Source organism: Rutidosis leptorrhynchoides, chromosome 8 (assembly GCF_046630445.1).
Source record: "Rutidosis leptorrhynchoides isolate AG116_Rl617_1_P2 chromosome 8, CSIRO_AGI_Rlap_v1, whole genome shotgun sequence".
NCBI classification, from domain to species: Eukaryota; Viridiplantae; Streptophyta; class Magnoliopsida; order Asterales; family Asteraceae; genus Rutidosis; species Rutidosis leptorrhynchoides.
This window is the reverse complement of record NC_092340.1, coordinates 98538072-98543424: the sequence shown is the minus strand read 5'-3', so window position 1 is coordinate 98543424 and position 5353 is coordinate 98538072.

Here is a 5353-nt window from a genome sequence, read left to right as displayed (position 1 = left end):
GAAATCTTTCTTATTTACAGTAATATGTCTTTATAATACAAGGTAATACTCATATTCAAACTTTGGTTCAATTTCTATAACTATAACAATCTTATTTCGAGTGATGATCTTACTTGAATTTGTTTTCGTGTCATGATTCTGCTTCAAGAACTTTCAAGCCATCCAAGGATCCTTTGAAGCTAGATCCATTTGTCTCTTTTACAGTAGGTTTATCCACAAAACTTGAGGTAGTAATGATGTTCTTAACATCATTCAATTCATAAATATAAAACTATCTTATTCGAAGGTTTAAACTTGAAATCACTAGAACATAGTTTAGTTAATTCTAAACTTGTTCGCAAACAAAAGTTAATCCTTCTAACTTGACTTTTAAAATCAACTAAACACATGTTCTATATCTATATGATATGCTAACTTAATGATTTAAAACCTGGAAACACGAAAAACACCGTAAAACTGGACATACGCCGTCGTAGTAACACCGCGGGCTGTTTTGGGTTTGATAATTAAAAACTATGATAAACTTTGATTTAAAATTTGTTCTTCTGGGAAAATGATTTTTCTTATGAACATGAAACTATATCCAAAAATCATGGTTAAACTCAAAGTGGAAGTATGTTTTTCAAAATGGTCATCAAGACGTCGTTCTTTCGACTGAAATGACTACCTCTTACATAAACAACTTGTAACTTATATTTCTGACTATAAACCTATACTTTTTCTATTTAGATTCATAAAATAGAGTTCAATATGAAACCATAGCAATTTGATTCACTCAAAACGAATTTAAAATGAAGAAGTTATGGGTAAAACAAGATTGGATATTTTTTGATTTTTGTAGCTACGGGAAATATTAACAATTCTATACAAATCATATCCTAGCTAACTTATATTGTATTATACATGTATTCTAATATATTATGTAATCTTGGGATACCATAGACACGTATGCAAATGTTTTGACATATCATATCGACCCATGTATATATATTATTTGGAACAACCATAGATACTCTATATGCACTAATGTTGGAGTTAGCTATACAGGGTTGAGGTTGATTCTAAAAATATATATACTTTGAGTTGTGATCTAGCCTGAGATGTGTATACATTGGGTCGTGGATTGATTCAAGATAATATATATCGATTTATTTCTGTACATCTAACTGTGGACAACTAGTTGTAGGTTACTAACGAGGACAGCTGACTTAATAAACTTAAAATATCAAAATGTATTAAAAGTGTTGTAAATATATTTTGAACATACTTTGATATATATGTACATATTTGTTATAGGTTCGTGAATCGACCAGTGGCCAAGTCTTACTTCCCGACGAAGTAAAAATCTGTGAAAGTGAGTTATAATCCCACTTTTAAAATCTAATATTTTTGGGATGAGAATACATGCAGGTTTTATAAATGATTTACAAAATAGACACAAGTACGTGAAACTACATTCTATGGTTGAATTATCGAAATCGAATATGCCCCTTTTTATTAAGTCTGGTAATCTAAGAATTAGGGAACAGACACCCTGATTGACGCGAATCCTAAAGATAGATCTATTGGGCCTAATAAACCCCATCCAAAGTACCGGATGCTTTAGTACTTCGAAATTTATATCATATCCGAAGGGTGTCCCGGAATGATGGGGATATTCTTATATATGCATCTTGTTAATGTCGGTTACCAGGTGTTCACCATATGAATGATTTTTATCTCTATGTATGGGATGTGTATTGAAATATGAAATCTTGTGGTCTATTGTTACGATTTGATATATATAGGTTAAACCTATAACTCACCAACATTTTTGTTGACGTTTAAAGCATATTTATTCTCATGTGAATACTAAGAGCTTCCGCTATTGCATACTAAAATAAGGACAAGATTTGGAGTCCATGTTTGTATGATATTGTGTAAAAACTGCATTCAAGAAACATATGTCGATGTAATATATTTCTATTGTAAACCATTATGTAATGTAAACAGTATATTTTAGATTATCATTATTTGATAATCTACGTAATGTTTTTTTTAAAAACCTTTATTGATAAAATAAAGGTTATGGTTGTTTTAAAAATGAATGCAGTCTTTGAAAAACGTCTCATATAGAGGTCAAAACCTCGCAATGAAATCAATTAATATGGAACGTTTATAATCAATATGAACGGGACATTTCAGACCTGGTGTCAGTAATAAGAAGCAGATGTGACGAAGTAAGGAAAGAACTTAGGAAAGATCATCATAAGATACATTTTGGTAAAGGAAAATCAAAGTCCGCAACAAAAACAAGAGCACGACACCTTGAAAGATGTCATAAATGCAGAAAATGGTCACACGAAGGTAAATGTTCGAACAATCAAACATAATCAAATACCGAATTTGTTACTCTATGCAGAGAAGGACTGTTCATATGTTTAGAAGAAAAGATATTGAAGAATCGAGGTTACGCTTATGTAGCTATGGAGAACCAAATCACACGACTCTCCTATGAGTCGGCTAAAGCAGGTCTCTGAGAATTCTATCTCATAGGTAAGCATGTACAGTTTTTATTTTTTATTGATTTTAACCTTTTGATAATAAACGCTGAATCGTTCGTTATAAAGTATTAAATTGGTATTCAATAAAATTAGGTATGCGTAACCGAAATTATTGATATCATACAAAAATTTATTACATCACTGCGAAATTTACCGTTTATTCTTAAGGTATAAATATCTTTAACCAATCAACTCAAAATATTTCAGAAATTCGTCAGGAGTAAAACTAGGTTATGGAACTGAAATTACTTTACCGAAAAGAGGGGCGTATATTTTTGATAATATTTGATTGATTAAAGTGGGATAAAAGACCAAAAAGATTTTTAATTTTTAATTTTTACCTTAATTTTAAAATTAATATATAAATATTAAATTATTATTGTAAACTTTTTAAAATCAATATATTTAAGATTGTAAATATTTGAAAAATTAATATTCTTAATATAAGTTTGTATGTATAAAAACAAAAATATAATATAAATCTGGTGTGAATTTTTAATTTTAATAATATGAATTTTTAATTTTATGCATTTAAAAATTAAGTTTGGTGTGAATTTAAAAACAAAAATGTACTTTATTTCATTAAGTTAAAAATGTGATTTCTAAAAATTCATCGTAAGTTGAAAACTAGGTCGTTGAACCGAAATTGTTTTACCCAAGGGAGGGACGAGAAATTTTATTATCATTATTTTTAATCTTATTGAATTAAAGTATGCCAAAAATATTAAAAAAACTTAAAAATCTTTGCTTTTAAAACGACGCTTAAAAAGTAACAAAATTTAAAACTTTGTTGAGAGACGGACTAGGACAACGATCCAAAACGCCCTCATTCTAAAAAGAAACAAATTTTTAAAATTTATTAATCTATGTTTTATTAGTTAAAGGTTTTTATAATAAAAAAAACCGCACTCGCGGTACTTTAAAGTGGCCCACATCCGCACTCGCGGAGATATCAAAACCCAGATGGGGTTAACTGGTCGAACAGACCAATCCCCAACACACCACACTTATATTTTTTGCGAAAAAACCCACAAAAAGGCTCTTAAAATCGAAATTTTTCACCGTTAAACATCAAATTTTTTGCTAAAATCATGTTGAGAAGGATCCTACCAAGAAGTTGCTCAAGGAGATCGGTAATTTCTACATCTAAACACTCTTTAATTAGAATTATTAGTGTTCTTGAATAAATTTATTCCTAATTTGATTTTGATGATTTCTAGTTTAATTATGGTCAAATTGTTTGTGTATTATGCTTGTATAACCTAGATTGATGCTATTTAACATGATTAGAAGCCTTAAACTTCAAATTTTGAGTAATCTTGGGTTTGTGTTCTTTAGCAAAATTGGGGCTTTTTGATATAAACGGGTTATGGCCGAATTTTGTTGTTAGTTTATACTAAATTGAGTAGTGTAATATGTTTAGGTTGCTAAATGATCAAAACTTTGATCATAAACATGATTTTCAAGTATTAAAGTAGACTTTTTGAGTCAAAAATGCATGAACTCAATTTAATTGATATGAATGCCATTTGGAACTTGTTTAATTGCTAGTAATGATTATTTTGACATGTTATTTGAGATAAAAGTTAAAGAACATTGTATACATTTTCATATATGTTTATTTATAAAAGTGTAGAATTGTTAATATTGTGAAAATGCATATAAAGTTTAATATGGATTAAACATGTCAGTATGATTGTTTTGATTTATGATTTTGCTAAGACTAATGCATATTTGGATGCACAAAAATTGTGTTTAATGTGTTTTGCAGACTGAAAGGGGTGAATCTTCATCAGCATCTCACACTCACAATGCTCCTCCTGAGAATGCAGAAGAACAGGAGATTAACGACCAATATAGACAAAATCTACCGCATTAATTCATTTCATATTCAAATATAGAATTGGCAGATTTACATCCTAATTTAAGGTTTGACCGACATTGGATAGATTATCCAAAATACCAGAGGAACTTGCACACCCTTCAGTCTAATGTTGTTGAAGTACCCAGAGTAATAGATTGGGAACCGTTAGAAATAGTGGGATTGGCTGGTCCAATCAGAGAATTACTTACACAAAGACTTGGAGGCACTACTTATATGGGATCAAAAGTATTATATATACCGACCACAAAAGTCTTCAACACATATTTAATTAGAAACAACTGAATATGAGGCAGCGTAGGTGGATTGAATTGTTGAATGATTACGACTTTGAGATTCGTTACCACCCGGGGAAGGCAAATGTGGTAGCCGACGCCTTGAGCAGAAAGGACAGAGAACCCATTCGAGTAAAATCTATGAATATAATGATTCACACTAACCTTACTACTCAAATAAAGGAGGCGCAACAAGGAGTTTTAAAAGAGGGAAATTTAAAGGATGAAATACCCAAAGGATCGGAGAAGTATCTTAATATTTGGGAAGACGGAACCCGGTATAGGGCTGAAAGAATTTGGGTACCAAAATTTAGAGATATGAGAGAAATGGTACTTAGAGAATCTCATAAAACCAGATACTCAATACATCCTGGAACGGGGAAGATGTACAAGGATCTTAAGAAACATTTTTGGTGGCCAGGTATGAAAGCCGATATTGCTAAATATGTAGGAGAATGTTTGACGTGTTCTAAGGTCAAAGCTGAACATCAGAAACCATCAGGTCTACTACAACAACCTGAAATCCCGGAATGGAAATGGGAAAACATTACCATGGATTTCATTACTAAATTGCCAAGGACTGCAAGTGGTTATGATACTATTTGGGTAATAGTTGATCGTCTCACCAAGTCAGCACACTTCCTGCCAATAAG